Here is a 22,595-nt window from a genome sequence, read left to right on the forward strand (position 1 = left end):
CCTGCCAGTCAGGAGAGGGGCGGGACACTGGCCACTTCCAGGAATCGCTCGCGCCGGCCGCTGGAACTGCGGCGCGGCTGGCACTTGTGGTGCGCCGGGGACTTCAGCGCGGCCCGCGCTTTTACGGCGGCCGCGCTGTTAACTCGAGTCCCCGGCTTCTGGGCCTAGTCTCCCTTCGTTACCGCCCACAGCCCTGACAGTCAGGGTAGGGGCGTGACGCTGCATAGAGCAGAGCTGAGAGCTGGAGTATGTTTTGCATACTCCACCCCTCTCACTGTGTGCACTGTGAATCCGGATTCCCGCACTTTCTCAGGCACGCCCACGGCTTCCTTCTCTACAAGGACACCGGCAGCCATTAGTGTCAGTTTCTGTACGATACAGAGACAAGTGTGGAAGACCCTGGCATTCTGATAGTCACACAATCGCTGTGACAGGCGTTAAGCAGCACCTGTGGTGCTAACCCCACTAGTGCAGAAGTGCACTTATAGATATGCTTGTACTATATACATTGCACTGTTTGCTCGCACGTTGTATATACCCTCCTGGATTATGCGGAGGAGTTATCAGCATATTCTCTGTGTAAAACAAAGGTGCAGAACCACATGTTTTTCTATACAGCTGGTACAGCATGTACGGCTACACGGCCGGCAGGTTAAATAGACTCCCATTGTATGCACTAATGGCCAGGGGATGAGGACGGTGTCTGCAGTATTTACTGACAGATTTTCTGAGACTATGGCTATGATACTAGAAGCCTAGCAGTCCGGACATGTCTCTCACAATATGGGCACTGTTGAATCATTGATCCATGGCCCCCCTCAGTGTGAATAACTAACAGCTCCGGGAATGTCACACGCATCCCAGAGTCACGGCTCTGCACGGACGTCAGTCCCAGACAGCCTAAGTGGGCTCGCTATGAGCGGCCTCGGTTTCATCAGGGTCCTAACAGAAGGACTCGCTGTGTAATGAGGCGGAAGTAGCGGCTCAGGATTCTGATCCTGAGACCGCTCTCAATCTGGATACACCTGATTGTGACGCCATAGTAAATAATCTTATAGCGTCCATCTATAGAATGTGGGTTATTTCTCACAGCTCCTCCAGTGGAGGAGTCAGCTTCACGTATTTTTCTGGACCACTCTGCCTTCAGAGAGGCAGTCCAGGAACACCACGCTTATCCAGATATGCGCTTCTCCAAACGGCTTAGGATACACGTTATCCCTGTCCCCTGACTTGGTCAAGGACTGGACCCAATGTCCCGAGCGGCATCCTCCAATCTCCAGGCTTGTAGCTAGATCCATAGTTGCAGTGGGAGATGGAACTGCAAACTCAAAGATGCCACTGACAGACAGATGGATCTCTGGTCGAAAGCCATCTATGAGGCTGTCGGCGCACCGTTGGCTCCGGCATTCTCTCCCTTGGGGCACTCCAAGCTATTTCAGCTTGTCTTACACAGATTGACACGGTTACACGTACATCTGTGCCGCAGGTGGCATCCTTAACCTCTCAAATGTCTGCATTTGTTTCTTACGCGATTCAGGTTGTCCTGGACTCTGCGAACCGTGCGGCGGTAGCCTCCGCTACTCCGTGTTTTTAAGCAGAGCCTGGTCTGCTCGTTAAGTGAATGGAAGGCAGATTCTGCTTCCAAAAAAGGTTGCCTAACCAGTTGCCTTTTTCTGCTGACCGACTGTTTGGTGAGCGTTGGATGTAACCATCAAACAGTCCAGGGGTAAGGATTCATCCTTTCCTCAGCCCGGACACAACAAACCCCAACAGAGCAAGAGGCAGTCGGGGTTTTCGGCCTTTTCGAGGCTCGGGCAGGTCCCATTTTTCCTCGTCCAATGTGGACTCAAAAGGATCAGAGGAGCTAAGATTCTTAGCGGGCTCAGTCTCGCCCAAAAAAGCGACAGTCTGAAAACCCGCTTCCAAGGCGGCTTCCTCATGACTTGCGGCCTCGGTCGGTAGCAGGCTCTCCCGCCTTGGCGATATTTAGCTGCCATAGGTCAATGACCATTGAGTGTGAGACATTCTGTCTCACGGGTACAGGATAGAGCTCACTTCTCGTCCTCCAACTCGATTCTTCAGAATTTCTCCACCTCCCGGCCGGGCCGCTGCTCTTCTGCAAACAGGGTGCACTCTATAGGCAGAAAGAGTGATGACCCCCGTTCCTCTTCAGGAACAAGGTCACGGTTTTTACCCCAAATTCTTTGCGGTACCTATAACAACGGGCCGTTCCGTCCCGTTCTGGATCTAAAAATGCTCAGCAAGCTCGTGGACACCAGGCGGTTCCGGATGGAATCCCTCCGCCATGTCATCGCCTCAAGGTCCCAAGGATATTTCCTAGCATCATTAGGCATCAAGGATGCTTATCCACACGTGCCGATTGATCCAGAGCACTAGCGTTTCTACGCTTCGTTATAGGAGACGAACACCCTCTGTTCGTAGCTCTACCTTCCGGCTAGCGACAGTCCAACTGGTCTTCGCCAAGGTCAGGGCAGCAGTAGTCACAGTCCTGCACTCTCAGGGTCACTCTGTGGTCCCGTATTTACACGATCTACTTGTCAAGGCACTCTCTTAGGAAACATGCCAACACTGCCCGAACGTTGCGCTGGAGACTCTCTAGAATTTTGGGTGGATCATCAACTTTTTAAAGTCAGATCCGACCCCGACCCTATCGATAACATATCTAGGCATAGAGTTTCTTACTCTCTCAGCGATAGTGAAGCTGCCGCTAGACAAACAGCATTCACTACGGGCTGCAAGCTCTTCTTTAAGAACCAGTCGCACACATTGAGACGCCTCATGCACTTCCTACGTAAGATGGTAGCAATGGAGGCAGTTCCTTTCGCGCAGTTTTACTGCGTCCACTACAATGGGACATTCTCCGCCAATGGGACGAGGAGTCGACGTCCCTCAACAGAGTCGTCGTTCTTTCTCAGGCGGCCAAGGAATCTCTACGGTGGTGGCTTCTTCTCACCTCTTGGTCAAAAAGAAGGTCCTTCCTATCCCCGTCCTGGGCGATAGTTACGACAGACGCGAGTCTATCAGGGTGGGGAGCAGTTTTTCTCCACTACAGCGCTCAGGGTACGTGGACTCAGCAAGAGTCCACTCTTCAGATCAATGTTCTTGAACACAGAGCAGTGTATCTTGCCCTACAATCCTTCCAACAGCGGCTGGAAAGCATGCATATCCGACTTCAGTCGGACAGCTCCACAGCGGTGGCATACATCAACCACCAAGGTAGAACGCGCAACCGGCAAGCCTTCCAGGAAGTCCGGCAGGTTCTGATGTGGGTGGAAGACACGGCATCCACCATATCCACAATTCACATCCCAAGTGTGGAAACTAGGAAGCTGACTTCCTAAGTCGCTGAGGTGTGGCCGAAAGAGTATGGTCTCCTCACCCGGACGGGTTTCAGGAGATCTGGCGCCGCTGACAGAGGCCGGACGTCGATCTAATGGCGTCACGGCACAACAACAATGTGCCAGCTTCATGGCACGGTTTCACAATCATCGAGCTCTGGCGGCAAACGCCTTAGTTCAGCATTGGTCGCAGTTCCAGCTACCTTAGGTGCCACCTCTGGCATTGTTGCCCAGAGTACTGCGCTAGATCAAGACCGACTGCGGCCGCGCCATCCTCGTCGCTACAAATTGGCCGAGGATGTTGTGGTACTCGGTTCTGTGGTGCCTCACGGTAGGCTAACCGGGGGCACTACCAGACCAATCAGACTGGCTGTCTCAAGGGCCATTCTTCCATTTGAATTCTACGGCCCTCAACCGGATGGTGTGGCATTGAGTCCTGGAACCTAGTGTCGTCAGGATTACCTCAGGACGTGGTTGCCACCATGAGACAGGCTAGCATACCAACGTCCGCCAAGATTGACCACAGGACGTGGAAGATGTTCTTATCTCGGTGCTCGGCGCAGGGTGTTTCTCCCTGGCCGGTTGCATCGTCTATGTTTCCTTCCTTCCTGCAATCTAGGTAGGAAAATGGGTTGTCGCTCAGTTCCCTTTAGGGACAAGTCTCAGCGCTATCTGTATTTTTTCAGAAACGACGACTTCCTCAGGTACGCACGTTCCTACGGGGAGTTTGTCTTCTCAGCTCTCCGTACAAGCGGCCGTTAGAGCCCTGAGATCTGAACAAGGTTCTAATTGCTCTCCAGATGCCGCCTTTCGAGCCTTTGAAGGATGTCTCCCTTCCCGTTTTTCACGGGAAGTGGCCTTCTAGTAACGGTCTCGTCTCTTAGGAGAGTTTCCGAGCTAGCAACGCTCTCATACAAACTCCCTTCCTGGTCCTTCACCAGGACAGGGTAGTTCTGCGTCCGGTTCCGGAATTTCTCCCTAAGGTGGTATCCCATTTTCATATCAATCAGGATATCACCTCACCTTCTTTGTGTCCTCGTCCAGTCCATCAATTTCAGAAAGATTTGCATCTGTTGGTTCTGGTGAGAGCACTCAGGTTCTACTTCCCGCATGGCGCTCCTGCGCCACCCGGATGCACTCTTTGTCCTTGTCGCTGGTCGGCGTAAACAGTCGCAAGCTTCCAGATCCACCCTTGCTCGGGGAACCAATTCTTGAAACCTACAGTTCTACTGGGCTTCTGGTTCTCTCAAGGCCGAAGGCCCATTCTACCAGAGCCGTGGGTGCATCCTGGGCATTACGGCACCAGGCTACGGCTCAGCAGGTGTGTCAGGCACCCACCTGGTCGAGTCTACTTACTTTTACCAAGCATTATCAGATGCATACCTACGCTTCGGCAGACGCCAGCCTAGGTAGATAAGTCATTCAGGCGGCGGTTGGCCACCTGTAGGAGAGGGCCGTTTGACGGCCCTATCATGAGGTATTCTTTTACCCACCCAGGGATTGCTTTTGGACATCCCAATTGTCTGGGTCTCCCAATGGAGCGACAAAGAAGAAGGGAATTTTGTTTACTTACCGTAAATTCCTTTTCTTCTAGCTCCAATTGGGAGACCCAGCACCCGCCCTGTTTTCTCGGGGTTTTTCTGTTTTTTCGGGTACACATGTTGTTCATGTGGTATGGTTCAGTTCTCCGATGTTTCCTCGGATTGAATTGGTCTTTAAACCAGTTATTGGCTTTCCTCCTTCTTGCTTTGGCACTAAAACTGGTGAGCCAGTGATCCCACTGGGGGTGTATAGCCAGAAGGGGAGGGGCCTTACACTTTTAAGTGTAATACTTTGTGTGGCCTCCAGAGGCAATAGCTATACACCCAATTGTCTGGGTCTCCCAATTGGAGCTAGAAGAAAAGGAATTTACGGTAAGTAAACAAAATTCCCTTCTTTTACCGCCGAAACGCTGCGTTTAGAACTGCAGCGTTTCAGTGGCAAATTGCATGCGTTCAGCTTTCCCAGCAAAGTGTATGAGAAAGCCGAAAAATCAGTGCACACGCTGCGTTTCTAAACGCAGCGTTTTGGATGCCAAAAATCGGTGCGGAAAGAAAAGCAGCATGTCACTACTTTTGTGCGGTGTGGCTGCGTTCTCTCCCCCATTGAATCAATGATGTGGGTCAGAACGCAGCTACACCGCAGTGAGCTGCTTTTTTGTTGCGGTCCGCGGGCTTTGTCTGCATACAGAACACAGGCATTTACCTGGAAGTGAGGTTAAGAGGTTTCCTGTTGACCTCACTTCCTGGCAAAGTCCTGGAAAGCCCCCGGTGTCGCCAAAGTGCTCACCCTGACCCCCCCCCTCCCGAAAATCCAACATGCCCGCGCGCACAGTAGCGCACCGGTCGCCCTGCTCCTATGATTTGTCGCATGTGCCTTGAGACATGCGACAGAAAAATGCCCCCCAGGCCCTGCCCGGTCACCCCCTATTTCCCCCGGTATTTCCCCTCACCTGTCCGGTCGCAGCGCTGATCCCCCGCAGCCCCCTCCTCCTTCACAGCAGACGCCGGTCACATGTGCAGAGCAGCTGACAGCCAGCACTGTGTTCAGAGAGCTGTGCTGGCTGCTCGCACTCTGCAGCTGTGACCCGGGGAGAGTGGGTGCAGATTTTTGGCACCCACTCTCCTCAAATGGAGGGTCTGCCCTCCTAGAAAATGGGGGATACGTTCCCTGAACGTGCCCCCATATTCTAGAAGGTCCAGAGGCGACGTGGGACGTCCAAATGGATTTCTGCGGACCCATTTTTTTCAAATTTTTTGATTTAAATTGGAAAACAAGGGAATGATTTGGGGAGTGTTTTTTCTTCAGCGCTCTATTGGGAGACCCAGACGATTGGGGTATAGCTACTGCCCTCTGGAGGCCACACAAAGCACTACATCAAAAGTGCAAGGCCCCTCCCCCTCTGGCTATACCCCCCCCGTGGTATCACGGGTTCTCCAGTTTTAGCTTTGTGTGCGAAGGAGGTCAGACATTCCATGCATAGCTCCACAGATTTTAGTCAGCAGTAGCTGCTGACTATTTCGGATGGAAGAAAAGAGGACACATATAGTGTCCCCAGCATGCTCCCTTCTCACCCCTGGATGGTGTTGTAAGGTTGAGGTACCTATTGCTGGTACAGGGCTGGAGCCTGACATGCTGTTTTCCTTCCACATCCCCTGGTAGGGCTCTGTGGAAGTGGGATCCTGCCGGCCTCTCAGCTCTGACGCCGGGCTCCATCCACAGACCCATTAGAACCTGATGGAGACGGAGCAGGAGTACGATCAGGGACAGGCCCTGCATCATACAGGTACTCTGTGTCCCCGGCAGGCACAGACACACTCCGGGCTGGCTGGGTGTTGTAGTGCGCCGGGGACCGCAACGTTGGAGTTAGTGTCCCTACAGATTACTGGGGGATTTTTTGTGTATGGGAACGCAGCGCCGACCCCCTCTGGACCGGGCGGCGCTGCTGTGACTTGTGGTGCGCCGGGGATCCGCCGTCCGCGCTTTTACGGCGGCGGCGGTTATAAATTGAGTCCCCGGCTTTTTGGGCCTAGGACGCCGGCAGCTCCGATTCGTTCCCGCCCCCACCCTGTCATTCAGGGTAGGGGAGAGACGCTGTTCGCTAGCAGCGACGAGGGCTGGAGCCTGATTTACATGCTCCAGCCCTCACACTAGGCACAGAGGGAAGCAGGCTTCCCGCTCTTAGCCAGGTACGCCCAGGGCCCGCCCCCCTTCTCTCTCAGGACGCCGGCAGCCATTACATGCAGTCTGGCTGGAGGAAGGACGCAAGGCTCTGGGAGACCTGGACTAGGGGCTATCTGGCGACCACACACCCGCTTTTTAAGCGGGCGGTAAGCGATTTTTCTGTGCTGGTACCTCTAGTGCCTCACGGTGTATCGGTGTACTGTGTAGGATATAGAGATATTGTATTTCTTGCACTGTGAGGTCGCTTCTGGCTGCATCTCCCAGATCCCTCTGTGGAAGCAACAACATGCCATCCTCAAAACGCAAGGCTGCCAAGGCTAGGGCTGTGTATACTGCGTGTGCTGCATGTGGGGCTAATCTACCAGCAGGCTCCGATGACCCCCATTGTGTGCAATGCTCCGACCCGGTGCTGCTTCGCCAGCCGGAGTCAGGAGAGGTAGTGACCCAGGCTGAGACGCTTGTAAGTTCTGCCCCGGTGACAGGGACAGACTTTGCAGTTTTTGCGGATAATATGTCTGTGTCTATGGCAAAAATCCTTGAAACCTTGCAATCTATGCATGGGGCTCAGTCTTTGGGCACGGCGAGGCCTCTGTCCTCAGGTCCCCCTCACTTGGAATTAATCCAGCCCACAGGGGGGTCCCCGGCTTCACAGGCCGAGGATTATGACTCAGATGATAGCCCCAGCCACCCTAAGCGAGCTCGCTGGGAAAGACCCTCGACGTCATCACACTGCTCAGGGTCTCAGCGCAATCAGTCTCCCTGTGATGCGTCTGATGAGAGTGATCAGGAATCCATTCCTGGAACCCCTCTCAACCTGGATACTCCTGATGGGGATGCCATGGTAAACGACCTTATCTCAGCCATCAATAGGCTGTTGGATATTTCTCCCCCAGCCCCTTCAGCAGAAGAGGCGGCTGCGGAGCAGGAGAAGTTTCGTTTCCTTTATCCCAAGCGTAAATTGAGTGCTTTCTTGGATCACTCTGACTTCAGAGAGTCAATCCAGAAGCACGACGCTCACCCAGAAAGGCGTTTCTCTAAACGATCTAAAGATACGCGTTTCCCTTTCCCCCCTGAGGTGGTCAAGCGCTGGACCCAGTGTCCAAAGGTAGACCCCCCGATTTCCAAACTCGCAGCTAGGTCCATAGTTGCAGTGGAGGATGGCGCTTCACTTAAAGATGCCAATGACAGACAGATGGACCTTTGGTTAAAATCTGTCTATGAAGCTATCGGCGCGTCGTTTGCTCCGGCATTCGCAGCCGTATGGGCACTCCAGGCTATTTCAGCTGGCTTAGCAAAAGTGGATGCTATCATACATCCAGCAGTGCCGCAAGTGGCACACCTTACCACGCAGATGTCGGCGTTTGCGTCTTACGCTATCAATGCGGTCCTAGAATCTACCAGTCGCACCTCAATGGCGTCCGCCAATTCGGTAGTTTTGCGCAGAGCCTTGTGGTTAAAGGACTGGAAAGCAGATGCTGGTTCCAAAAAATGTTTAACCAGTTTGCCTTTATCTAGAGATAGACTGTTTGGCGAGCCATTGGCTGATATCATTAAGCAGTCCAAGGGTAAAGACTCCTCTTTACCACAACCCAGAACAACCAAACCTCAGCAAAAAAAGTGGCAGCAGAGGTTTCAGTCCTTTCGAGGTTCCGGCAAGACACCATTTACCTCGTCCAAAGGGACTCAGAGGACGCAAAGAAACTCAGATTCGTGGCGGGCTCACACGCGCCCCAAGAAAGCAAATGGAGGTACCGCTTCCAAAGCGGCTACCTCATGACTTCCAGCCCCCTCCCTCCGCATCTCCGGTCGGGGGCAGGCTCTCCCGCTTTTCCGGCATTTGGATGTCACAGGTCAAAGACCGGTGGGTGACGGACATTTTGTCTCGCGGGTACAGAATCGAGTTCAATTCTCGTCCTCCAGCTCGGTTCTTCAGAACCTCCCCACATCCAGACCGAGCAGATGCTCTGCTGCAGGCGGTGGACTCCCTAAGAGCGGAAGGAGTGGTGATCCCAGTCCCTCCTCAGGAACAAGGGCAAGGGTTTTACTCCAATCTCTTTGTGGTTCCAAAAAAGGACGGCTCATTCCGTCCTGTTCTGGACCTAAAACGGCTCAACAAACATGTGCACGCCAGGAAGTTCCGGATGGAAACCCTGCGTTCTGTCATTGCCTCAATGTCCAGAGGAGACTTCCTTGCCTCAATAGACATCAAAGATGCTTATCTCCACGTGCCAATTGCTACAGAACATCAACGTTTTCTACGTTTTGTGATAGGAGACGACCTTTTTCAGTTCGTAGCTCTGCCATTTGGTCTGGCGACAGCCCCACGGGTCTTCACCAAGGTCATGGCGGCGGTGGTAGCAGTCTTGCACTCTCAGGGACACTCGGTGATCCCTTACCTAGACGATTTATTGGTCAAAGCTCCCTCTCAAGAGACATGTCAGCACAGCCTGAATGCTACGCTGGAGACCCTACAGTCTTTCGGATGGATCATCAACTTTCCAAAGTCGATCCTATCACCGACTCAATCACTAACGTATCTTGGCATGGAGTTTCATACTCTAGCAGCGATAGTGAAGCTTCCGCTGAACAAGCAGCGGTCATTACAGACAGGGGTGCAATCTCTACTGCAGGGCCAGTTGCATCCCTTGCGGCGCCTCATGCATTTCCTAGGGAAGATGGTGGCAGCCATGGAAGCAGTTCCCTTTGCGCAGTTTCATCTGCGCCCACTTCAATGGGACATTCTCCGCCAATGGGACGGGAAGTCAACGTCCCTGGACAGGAAAGTCTCGCTTTCCCAGACGGCCAAGGACTCCCTACAATGGTGGCTCCTTCCCACCTCATTGTCTCAGGGAAGATCCTTCCTGCCCCCATCCTGGGCAGTAGTCACGACAGATGCGAGTCTGTCAGGGTGGGGAGCAGTATTTCTCCACCACAGGGCTCAGGGGACGTGGACTCCGCAGGAGTCCACCCTTCAGATCAATGTTCTGGAGATCAGGGCAGTGTATCTTGCTCTACTGGCCTTCCAACAGTGGCTGGAAGGAAAGCAGATCCGAATCCAATCGGACAACTCCACAGCGGTGGCATACATCAACCACCAAGGAGGGACGCGCAGTCGGCAAGCCTTCCAAGAAGTCCGGCGCATTCTAACGTGGGTGGAGGACAGAGCATCCACCATATCCGCGGTTCACATCCCAGGCGTAGAAAACTGGGAAGCAGACTTCCTCAGTCGCCAGGGCATGGACGCAGGGGAATGGTCCCTTCACCCGGACGTGTTTCAGGAAATCTGTCGCCGCTGGGGAGTGCCGGACGTCGACCTAATGGCATCCCGGCACAACAACAAGGTCCCGGCATTCATGGCGAGGTCGCGCGATCAAAGAGCTCTGGCGGCAGACGCCTTGGTTCAAGATTGGTCGCAGTTTCAGCTCCCATACGTGTTTCCGCCTCTGGCGCTCTTGCCCAGAGTGCTACGCAAGATCAGATCCGAGTGCAGCCGCATCATACTCGTCGCTCCAGACTGGCCGAGGAGGTCGTGGTATCCGGATCTGTGGCATCTCACGGTCGGTCGACCGTGGTCACTGCCAGACCGACCAGACTTACTGTCCCAAGGGCCGTTTTTCCATCAGAATTCGGCGGCCCTGAACCTGACTGTGTGGCCATTGAGTCCTGGATCCTAGCATCTGCAGGATTATCTCAAGGAGTCGTTGCCACAATGAGACAAGCTAGAAAGTCGAATTCGGCTAAGATCTACCACAGAACGTGGAAGATTTTCTTATCCTGGTGCTCTGCGCAGGGAGTGTCTCCCTGGCCATTTGCATTGCCCAAGTTTCTTTCCTTCCTGCAATCGGGGTTAGAAAAGGGCTTGTCGCTCAGCTCCCTTAAAGGGCAAGTTTCGGCACTATCCGTGTTTTTTCAGAAGCGTCTAGCACGTCTTCCTAAGGTGCGCACGTTCCTGCAGGGGGTCTGTCATATTGTGCCCCCGTACAAGCGGCCGATAGATCCATGGGATCTGAACAGGGTACTAGTTGCTCTCCAGAAGCCGCCCTTCGAGCCTCTGAAGGAAGTTTCCTTTTCTCGGCTGTCACAGAAAGTGGCGTTTCTTGTTGCGATCACATCGCTTCGGCGAGTGTCTGAGCTGGCAGCTCTGTCATCCAAGGCTCCCTTCCTGGTGTTCCACCAGGACAAGGTTGTGCTGCGCCCTATTCCGGAGTTTCTCCCTAAGGTCGTATCCTCTTTTCATCTTAATCAGGATATATCCTTGCCTTCTTTTTGTCCTCATCCGGTTCACCGGTATGAAAAGGACTTAAGTTTGCTAGATCTGGTGAGAGCACTCAGAATCTACATTTCCCGCACGGCGCCCATGCGCCGTGCCGATGCACTTTTTGTCCTTGTCGCTGGTCCGCGCAAGGGGTTGCAGGCTTCTAAAGCCACCCTGGCTCGATGGATCAAAGAACCAATTCTAGAGGCCTACCGTTCTGCGGGGCTTCCGGTTCCTTCAGGGCTAAAAGCCCACTCAACCAGAGCCGTGGGTGCGTCCTGGGCATTACGTCACCAGGCTTCGGCTCAACAGGTGTGCCAGGCAGCTACCTGGTCCAGTCTGCACACTTTCACCAAGCATTATCAGGTGCATACCTATGCTTCGGCGGATGCCAGCTTAGGTAGAAGAGTCCTGCAGGCGGCAGTGACACCCCCGTAGGGGAGGGCTGTTTTGCAGCTCTAACATGAGGTATCTCTTTACCCACCCAGGGACAGCTTTTGGACGTCCCAATCGTCTGGGTCTCCCAATAGAGCGCTGAAGAAGAAGGGAATTTTGTTACTTACCGTAAATTCCTTTTCTTCTAGCTCTTATTGGGAGACCCAGCACCCGCCCTGTTGTCCTTCGGGATGTTTTTTTGTTGTTTGCGGGTACACATGTTGTTCATGTTGAACGGTTTTTCAGTTCTCCGATGTTATTCGGAGTTAATTTGTTTAAACCAGTTATTGGCTTCCTCCCTCTTGCTTTGGCACTAAAACTGGAGAACCCGTGATAACACGGGGGGGGTATAGCCAGAGGGGGAGGGGCCTTGCACTTTTGATGTAGTGCTTTGTGTGGCCTCCAGAGGGCAGTAGCTATACCCCAATCGTCTGGGTCTCCCAATAAGAGCTAGAAGAAAAGGAATTTACGGTAAGTAACAAAATTCCCTTCTTTCTAATAAAAAATTTTTGTTTTTTTTTTGCTTTTATTTACTGTCAATTAGTTATGTCTGGTATCTAATAGACGCCGTGACATCACTAATTGCTGGGCTTGATGCCAGGTGACATTACACATCTGGTATCAACCCCATTTATTACCCCGTTTGCCAACGCACCAGGGCACGGGATGAGTTGGGGCGAAGCGCCAGGATTGGCGCATCTAATGGATGCGCCACTTCTGGGGCGGCTGCGGCCTGCTATTTTTAGGCTGGGAAGAGTCCAATAACCATGGCTCTTCCCACCCTGAGAATACCAGACCCCAGCTGTCAGTTTCACCTTGGCTGGTGATCTAATTTGGGGGGACCCCACGTTATTTTTTTTTTTTTTAATTCTTTATAAATAAAAAAAAAAAGCCTGGGGAGCCCTCCAAATTGATCACCAGCCAAGATGAAGCTGCCAGCTGTGGTTTGCAGGCTACAGCTGTCTGCTTTACCCTGACTGGCTATCAAAAATAAAGGGGACCCCACGCCATTTTTTTTCTTTTATTATTTTTTTTTTTTGGATAAATAATAAGCTAGGCACCCTTTAGTGCCACATGAAAGGTACTAAAGGTGCCAACTTAGAATATGCAGGCGGGGGTGGGACGTTATATATATTTGACATCCATTCATCCATTGACGCTTTTGCCCACAATCGGGGTTTGCAGCGTTATGGGCGCTGAATGTTTTCCCTGCGTCCATAACGCTACGTTGTGCAGTAGAAGCACAGTGGAAGGATTTTTGGAGATCCCATGCCCACTGTGCTTCTTTTCTCCGCAGCATAAACTGACCGGTGGCGTGGCTTCCCGAGCCTCAGCATGTCAATTTATGCTGCGGAGACGAGTGTGTTCTTTGCAGGTAGAATAGAGCTAAAGTCCACAGCAGCCTGAACCCAAATCGTGGGCATGGGCAGCTGCAGGAAGGCTGACACTGTACTAGACGCCGTGTCACTGGATCATGGTCACATAGCCTTAGGCCTCTTTCACACGTCAGTGATTCTGGGATGTTTGTGCTTTTTTTAAACGTACCAGAATCACTGACATACGCAGACCCATTATAATGGGTCTGCTCACACATCAGTGATTTTTCACTGCACGTGTCTCCGTGCAGCGTACCCGCGTGTGCGTGATTGCCGCACGGAGACATGTCCATTTTTTTCTGGCATCACTGATGTTCCACGGACCACGCAGTGGTGTGGTCCGTGAAACACGTGCCAGAAAAAAACGTGCTTTTAAAATAAACATTTTAACTCACCCGGCTCCAGTGATGTCCTCTGCAGCCCGTGCAGCTTGCTGCTTCTGAGCCGGCTCATTATTGTCGCGCATATTCATGATGCGCGACACAGCCGACCCGGAGGCAGCTGCTGCGGGGGTCAGCGCCAGCCGGATGCTGCACCGCAGGAGCGATCAGCACCATGGAGAGCGGGAGCGGGCGCAGGTGAGTTGAATACTGAGTGCAATCACGGGCCACGGAGAACGGAGCCCGGATTGCACTTAGACAACCCACGTGTGCCGTGATTCACGGCACACGGAGGGACATGTGCGTGTTTTACACGCCAGTGAAAAATGGGCCTAAGGCCGGGGCCACACGGGGACTACTGCGATCCCCTTGCATGAGACTCGGCTCGTGCTGGCAGTACAGCAGAGCCGAGTCTCATGCTTGTGTCCTTGCAACTGAGGTCCGTTCGTGCGAGCAGACCTCAGCTGCGGGGGGCGGGCCGGCACTCAGGAGGGGAGGGAGGGATTTCTCTCCCTCTCGCCTGTGTAGCCGGCTATAGACATTCTCGCATTGCACTGGCAGTACACCGGTGTACCGCGAGTGCAGTGCGATTTTTCTCTCGCCCCATTCACTTGAATGGGTGCGAGAGAAAGAGTCTCGGATTACAATCGCAGCATGCTGCGATTGTTTTCTCGGTCCGATTAGGGCTGAGAAAATAATCGCTCATGTGTGCTGTCACACAGGCTAGAATTGGTCCGAGGGGAATGCGATGTTTTATCGCACTCCACTCGCACCGATTTTCTCGCCGTGTGGCTTAGGCCTAAAAGTGAGAATATTGTTGCTACAGCAACATTTTTGGGGGAAGTAGCTGTGGATTCAAAATGCTTAATATACTCCTGAATAAAATCCTTGAGGGGTGCAGATTCCAAAATGGGGTCACTTGTGGGGGTTTTCTGACGTATAGGTACCCAAGGGGCCCTGCTAATGTGATATGGTGCGCAAAGTTTATTTCAACTTTTCAAAAATTAAAATGGTGCTCCTTCCATTCCAAGCCCTCCCATTTATCCAAACAGAATGTGGAGAAGGAAATGACATCACAGGTTTTTTTTTCCAAAGGTCTGTGTTCAACCAACTTTATTAACACTGACAAGTCTTAAAAAAACGCACCTAAAAAACGCATGAAAAACGCATGCGTTTTCGATGCGTTTTTCTCAAAAAGCATGGTTTACAATTCTCCCCTCTGCCAGAGGGTGCGTTTTTTTCCGCGCTGAAAAAAAAGCAACGTGTGCACATAGCCTTAGACTGGAGTCCTTTTAAGCATAGAGAAAAGCTCAGCTCATGGAGGGGGGGGACTGGTTCCCTGCAGTGGTCCAGAAATCTTAAATTCCTGTAGCGTTGTACAGTTTTCATTAGGCATGTTTCAGAGTGTATGCCACTATATACATTGGCCTTTGACTCGAATTGTGAATAAAAAAAAGTTTGTTGTTACTGTGGACATAGGTAAGGCTACATGATGGCTAATTCCAGCTGCATCTCCTACTATCACCTTTAGGCTATGTGCCCACGGGACTATGTACCCACGGATATATCCGTAGGTATGTCTGCAGGTTTCCCGCAGCAGTTCCCCGGAATCCACAGCTATACATAGCTGTGGGATTCCAGCGAAATATCTGCGGTAAACCTGCGGACATTCATGACACTTACCTGCGGCAGTCTCGGCCTCTATCGCCATAGTGGAGGGCTGGGAATTCTGCAGGTATTTCTGCAGGAATAATTGACATGCAGTTAGGTGCGGCTGCAGGAGATCCGCAGCCGCACAATCCGCAGCCGCACATATCCGCAGCATGGACACAGCACTACCCATGTCCCATAGGATAACATGGGGAGTGTCTGTATTTGCTCAAACCTGCGGATTGATCTAGAAAATCCAGATAAATCCGCAGGTTTTCCACGGCAAAATCTGCAGGTACATAGTCCCGTGGGCACATAGCCTTATGGTATATGCACACAGCAGCATAGTGTATTTCGGCACAATGCTTCAGAAAAACTCATTCAGATACGATTTGCAAACTTTCAATCATGTGCCAACTTTTATTTTTCGCTTCTTAATTGACTGTTGAGAGAAGAGAATGTGGTCTGCATGTGATCATAAGTATTTTAATGTAATATGCAGTGGTCAGGTGACAATGTGGAATGGTCCCACTTGCACTCTAGCTTTATGGTTCTGACAATCTTTAAATGCTTGGGGTGTAAGTCTGCAGTCAATCTGTGACTGCAGACTTGTGAATCTACAGAGCGTGCAGTGTGCATGCAGTCAGGATTCTCTGGTGCCGGCTTCGGCAGCAGTCGGTCGTCTGACCACAAGTATGTAATTTGCATTCATGTGGTCACCTGCCAACTAGACATGCGTGACCTTTCTCAGTACAAGTGAATTGAGCGAGGCGGAACACGTCTAGTCAGAATGTGCCTGGATATTTGTAAATTACATACTTGCGGTCGTCATGACCACCTGAAACCAGAGAATCCTGACAGTGCGTGCTGTGAGGACTCAAGTCAGGATAACCCCTTGTGAGGCAAATCCCGGGATATGAAGATGAATTATGACTCCAGTCATAATCCCTCATCACTCCCTGGCAGTGCCCCCTCCCTTCTTGTTCTCAGTGTTCCACTTACACCTCCATGGCCATGTCCTGTGATATGGAGATGAGGTGGTGTGGGAACAATGGACACAGGATGACTCCCTGCCGTCACCCTGTAGTAGGAGCTGCTATCTCATTAGCAAGGCTATGGAAATAGCCAGACAGAACGACTCCAGTAAAAAATGGTTCATATCTCGCAAGCCATATTTCCGATAAATATGGCAACCATAAAAATGGTGTCTCTGCATGCGGACGATGCCGGCACACCCTTTTTATGGGAGCAGGACATTGGGAAATGCCCCAGGCGTGATATCAGCCAATGGGGAACTGGCAGACAGGTCATGAGTCCCCTCGTTCTGTAGCTAAATTCATAACTGTCACAATGAGAGCGTTGGCGTCCGCCTACGACGCTCCCAGGCAAAGTTATGGCCCATATTCCATGTTGGGATATTGTCCATAACTCAAGCCAGGGGTGGAGCAGTGCTCCCTGTGAGGTCACGAAGGTAGGAGGAGACCTGGATTTGCCCAGGTTGATAACCCTACTTCGGCCATTTTCCAGTGTTCTTTCGCTGGGGGCACGTGTAGGAAACATCTGTGGGAAGGATCCTAGAAACCTGGGTACAGCGCCCCCCTGTGGCCAGACGCAACAAGGTAACTGCTGGAACTGTGTATGCCTGTTTGTAACCCATGCTTTGATTGTAACTGTACTCTGACCTATGTATATTCTGTAGATTCCCTATTGTATATATTGTAGTTTCTAGTGTGCTTTAGGCTGATTAAATTATATAATTAATCTTGGGCTGTTCTGTTATCTCGATCTTGAATCCCACGTCTGTGTGTTCGGCTAATAGTTACCGTAAATCGGTTGGTGGCAGCGAATTGTGCCAAGGATTATTGTGGGGAGGCCAGTGAGATTCGGGGAGATATTATATATTCCGCCCGCGGAGGTCGGGGGAATATATACCTTACTCTCACCGGGGACCCTTCAATAATCGGCATAAGTAGTATAGCGGCCTCCTTGCTTATGGTCGGGCAATTCCATAATTGGCCTGACTATAAGAGGGGCGCTAGAGAGCGCGTCACGTGCTCTGTCTGTCGGTCGGGAGGTATAAAGGAGGGGTGACCCCCACTTGTTACCCCCCGATTGTGACGTACTGGTAGCCAGCGCGGGGGATTTCCGAGTGACCCCCCCGGTGGTTTGTGACATATTGGTGGCAAGCGGTGGGATCGAGATAATAGTGTGTGTGAGTGTGAGACCCATACTCCCAGACACTAAAGACTGCCTGCAGCAGCTGTGGCTGCTGGGGTCTTCAGACTAGCTCAACACTAGAGTGTCAGAGTGCAGATACTGTAAGGTGTGTGGAGGAATCAGGTGTCAGTTCTGTGTCAGTGACCAAAAGTCTGCAAGAATGGCTGATGGCACCAGGAGCAGAGCTAGGCAACTGGCCAATGCTAAAGCAGGAGCCGAAGAGAGGGAGGACGGTGCTGTGGACAGTAATGAGGAGGTTGCCCACGAGTCCTCCAGGAGCTCGACGCCAGAAAACCGTTCTGCAGAGGACAGCGCACAAGCTGGCAATTATGGACAAGATGAGGAGCAGCTCACCCAAGGGTCCTCAACGAGCCAGATGCCAGCCCTCCGCTCTGCAAGGGACAGTGAATCACCAGGCTCCGCAGCGGGCCGCAGATCACCACGTGCCATTCCACCGAGCCTGGGAGGCTCGGATAGCCTTCTTCAAATGGCTATGGCCCTTCTCCAGGCTGGAGACCAGGAGGGCTACAAGGGACTCCTGGCAGAGCGCAGGGCAGAGCGGCAAGCAGCGCGTGAGGCTGAGGCTGCGGAGCGGCAGGCAGCGCGTGAAGAGCGAGAGCGACAGGCAGACCGTGACTACCAGCTGCAGCTAGCTCAGCTCCGGCCCTCATCAGCCACATGTGACCTTCGAGACACCAAACTTCCAAAGGTCCGTGTTGAGGACTTCCCAGTGCTGGAGAAGGATGGAGACTTGGACTCTTTCTTGACTGCTTTTGAACGGACTTGCCTGCAGCACCATCTGGACAAGGACCAGTGGGCCAAATACCTGACCCCCCGTTTAAGGGGTAAGGCCCTGGATATCCTTGGGGACTTGCCTGCTGAGGCAGATCAGGGCTACGACACCATCAAGCGGGCCCTGATCCAACAGTACAACCTCACTCCAGAGTCCTACCGCAAGAAGTTCCGGAGCCTACAGAAGGGACCAAAGGACTCCTGGGCTGACCACCGGCGGGCACTTGCCCGAGCTGCCGACCACTGGACCCAAGGCCTGCAGCTTTCCACCGGACCGGAGATCCTGGACTTGTTCATCACGGAGCAACTCTTGTGGAACTGCCCTGAGGATCTCCGCCAGTTCATCCGAGACCAGAAGCCAAAGGGGTCCACGGCTACAGCTGCCCTTGCCGATGACTACACCAACAACCGGGCCCCTGAGGCCAGGAGAGCGGCCACCAGCAGCACCTGGAGAGGGGGTAAGATGAATTCTGCGACTGCCCCACCTGCCCCTAGACTGCAGGGGGTGTCCCCCTCAACTCCCCTCTCCAGGCCCGTGGCAGAGCCAAGACGGTGCCACCAGTGCAACCTACCTGGACACTTCAAGGCCATGTGCCCTCAGCGTCCCAAGGCCCCGGCTCCGTCCCCGTCCCAAGGGCCGCCCAAGGTGTATTGTGTGGGTGGGGGTGGTGGTAGGTCCCTGGACAGCTTCCAACCTGTCACCGTCGGCCGGTCTGTGACCATAGGACTGCGAGACAGCGCCTCGGAGGTGACTCTGGTGCGGCCTGAGATGGTGTCCCCCCAAGACTTGATCCCTGGAAAAACCCTCGCTGTCTCCGGGATTGGAGGCACTGACCCGGCGCTGCCTGTTGCTGACATTTATGTGGACTGGGGCGCAGGGCGAGGGGTGAGGGAGGTGGGGGTAACTGATCGGATCCCTGCAAACGTGCTACTTGGGACAGATTTGGGGCAGATAACCTCCCAGTTCGGGCCCCAACCAAGGGCTGAACCTTCAGCCAGTATTGACATGACTCCTGACAATGTTAATGTGTTATCTATGAATGATGTAAGGGAGGAGGGAGTGAACTCTGATATTTCGGCTTGCACAGACACCATAGACACACACGCAGCTGCAGCTGTGACAGGAGGGGAGGGGGTCAGAGAAAGGTGTGACAATGCCTCTACAAGTAACCAGCCTGTGAGCTGGGATCTGTTGCCCTCTGCAGGGATAAGCAGAGAGCAGGGTGCTGCAGGGGGAGGACCAGTGTGTGGGGTGGGGGCTACCACAGCAAATGTGGGGTCCCCAGAGATTTCACAGCGGGGTTCTGTTGCTGCAGGAGGGGAACAGGCAGGTGAGATTGGGGCCGGTCCAGGAGCGGAAGTGCTCCCAGGTAAGATCTCGGTGCATGGTTCCCCCACAACCGGGGTGTCAGGAAGCCAGGTAGGTCTGCCTGAACCGGCGACTTGGTCAGGAACGGAGGAGGAGCAGGCACGACCCACGGTCGCAGCGGCTGTGGCCGCTGTCACCCGCAGTGGGAGTGCTGGAAGCCAAGGGGCCTCCCGGAGGTCCGATAGCTCTTCCCCTTCTGACCAAGTGGCAGCCGAGTCAGGTGGAGGCCAGGACACAGGTCCCGGGGTACTGACCGAAGATGTGACAGTCTCGTCGATTCTGGCCACATCTAGTCAGGGGTTTCAGGCAGCGTTAGAAGCTGACGACAGCCTGAAAGCTCTTAAGGAGCAGGCGGCCCAGCCTCCCTCGGACTCGGACCCGGAGCGAGTGGTCTGGGACCAAGGACGGCTGTACCGGGCCACGGTCCAGCAGGGTTCACCGGAGGCGTGGCCCAGGGACCGACAGTTGGTGGTACCCTATCCGTTCCGGACGGAGTTGTTGCGGATCGCACATGAGATTCCGATGGCCGGACACCTAGGGATCGCTAAGACCAAGGCCAGGTTAAACCAGCATTTCTACTGGCCAAAAATGGGGGCCGATGTGGCTGCCTACTGCCGTTCGTGTGAAACCTGTCAGAGAGTGGGGAAGGCGGGGCCACACCCCAAAGCCCCACTAGTATCTCTGCCAATCATCGATGAGCCTTTCAGGAGGGTGGCTGTGGATCTGGTCGGCCCGCTGGCCATCCCCAGCAGCTCCGGGAAACGCTTCATACTGACGGTAGTGGACTATGCCACCCGGTACCCGGAAGCAGTGGCCTTGTCGTCCATTCGGGCTGACAAGGTGGCCACCGCATTGCTGGAGATTTTCTCCCGAGTGGGTTTTCCCCAGGAAATGCTCACTGACCGGGGGACCCAATTCATGTCCCAGCTGATGGAGGCCCTCTGTAAGCAAGTCCAGGTGCGACATCTGGTGGCCAGCCCGTACCATCCACAGACTAATGGCCTGTGTGAGCGGTTCAATGGCACCTTAAAGCAGATGCTTAAGATGTTGGTCGACTCCCATGGGCGTGACTGGGAGCGGTATCTCCCACACCTGTTATTTGCTTACCGGGAGGTTCCACAGGCCTCAACAGGATTCTCACCGTTTGAGCTCCTGTACGGGCGACGTGTGCGGGGCCCCCTGGCTCTGGTGAAAGAGGCTTGGGAAGGGGATTTGGCCACCCCTGGAGTGTCGGTTATCGAGTATGTCATGCGCTTCCGGGACAAAATGCAGGCCTTGACGCAACTGGTACACGACAATATGGCTCAAGCCCAGGCCGATCAGAAGCGTTGGTACGACCAGAACGCTTGTGAGAGGACCTACCAAGTGGGTCAAAAGGTGTGGGTACTGGTCCCCGTACCACAGGACAAGCTTCAGGCAGCCTGGGAAGGCCCATACCTCGTGTACCAGCAGCTCAACCCTGTAACGTACCTGGTCACCCTGGACCCTGCCCGTGGAAGGCGGAAGCCCTTCCATGTGAACATGATGAAGGCACATCATGAGCGGGAGGCATGTGCGCTCCCCGTGTGCAACCTGCCCGAGGAGGGAGAAGCGGAAACCCTCTTGGATATGCTAGCCCAGGTTAGGGCAGGCGGATCCATTGAGGATGTGGAGGTTGGCCACCAGCTCTTGGAGGACCAACGGTCCCAGCTGTGGGCCACCCTACACCCCTTCCGGGGGTTGTTTACCAACCAGCCCGGAAGGACTGACTTGGCTGTCCATCACGTGGACACTGGGGATCATCCCCCGATCCGGCGTTCAGCATATCGGGTCTCCCTGGAGGTGCAGCAACACATGCGCCAGGAGATTGACGAGATGCTGAAGCTGGGGGTGATCCAGGCATCCAACAGCGCTTGGGCCTCGCCTGTAGTCCTCGTCCCTAAGAAGGACCGAACCACTCGGTTCTGCGTGGACTACAGGGGGCTCAATGCGGTCACGGTCGCCGATGCGTACCCAATGCCACGCATCGATGACCTGCTCGATCAGTTGGCCGGGGCTCAGTACCTGACCATCATGGATCTGAGCCGGGGATATTGGCAGATCCCCCTGACTCGCAAGGCCAGGGAACGCTCTGCCTTTATTACCCCATTTGGACTATACGAGTCCACGGTGATGCCATTCGGGATGAGGAATGCCCCTGCCACTTTCCAGCGGATGGTCAACACCCTGCTCAAGGGACTTGAAGGGTACGCGGCCGCGTACCTGGATGACATTGCCGTCTTCAGTCCCACCTGGGAGGACCACCTAGAGCATCTAGCACAGGTGCTCAGGCGGGTCCACCGGGCAGGTTTGACCATCAAGCCGGGAAAGTGTCAGCTGGCCATGAGCGAGGTCCAGTACCTCGGTCACCGGGTAGGCGGGAGAACACTGAAGCCCGAGCCTGAGAAAGTGGAGGCCATCGCATCCTGGCCCACCCCCAGGACCAAGAAGCAGGTGATGTCCTTCTTGGGGACCGCTGGGTACTATAGGAGGTTTGTTCCATGCTATAGTAGCCTGGCAAAGCCCTTGACGGACCTCACCAAGAAGAAGCTGCCCTCTGCAGTCGATTGGACAATGGACTGCGAGACAGCCTTCCGGGCCCTAAAGGACGCCCTGTCCAGCCCGCCCGTGCTACAGGCAGCCGACTTCACGCGGCCGTTTGTAGTACAGACCGACGCCAGTGACTTCGGCCTCGGTGCGGTGCTCAGCCAGGTGGACTCTGCGAGCCAAGAGCACCCAGTCTTGTACCTGAGCAGGAAGCTGTTACCAAGGGAAGTTGCCTATTCCACGATGGAGAAGGAGTGCCTGGCCATAGTGTGGGCCCTGCAGCGTCTGCAACCCTATCTATACGGGCGCCACTTCATCGTGGAGACGGACCACAATCCCCTCAGCTGGTTGCACACCGTCTCTGGGACGAATGGGCGATTGTTGCGATGGAGCCTTGCGCTCCAGCAATACAACTTCACCATTCGCCACAAAAGGGGCCGTGACCACGGTAACGCAGACGGGCTGTCCCGACAA

General features: G+C 53.8%; 1 protein-coding gene across 1 annotated transcript in view; it reads left to right on the top strand.

Moving 5' to 3' along the window:
• Nucleotides 1-22,595, top strand: part of BTF3L4 (basic transcription factor 3 like 4) — a 75,769-nt gene that overhangs the window by 22,626 nt on the left and 30,548 nt on the right. The window lies entirely within an intron of this gene.

Source organism: Anomaloglossus baeobatrachus, chromosome 8 (genome assembly GCF_048569485.1).
Source record: "Anomaloglossus baeobatrachus isolate aAnoBae1 chromosome 8, aAnoBae1.hap1, whole genome shotgun sequence".
In the NCBI taxonomy this organism is placed as follows: domain Eukaryota; kingdom Metazoa; phylum Chordata; class Amphibia; order Anura; family Aromobatidae; genus Anomaloglossus; species Anomaloglossus baeobatrachus.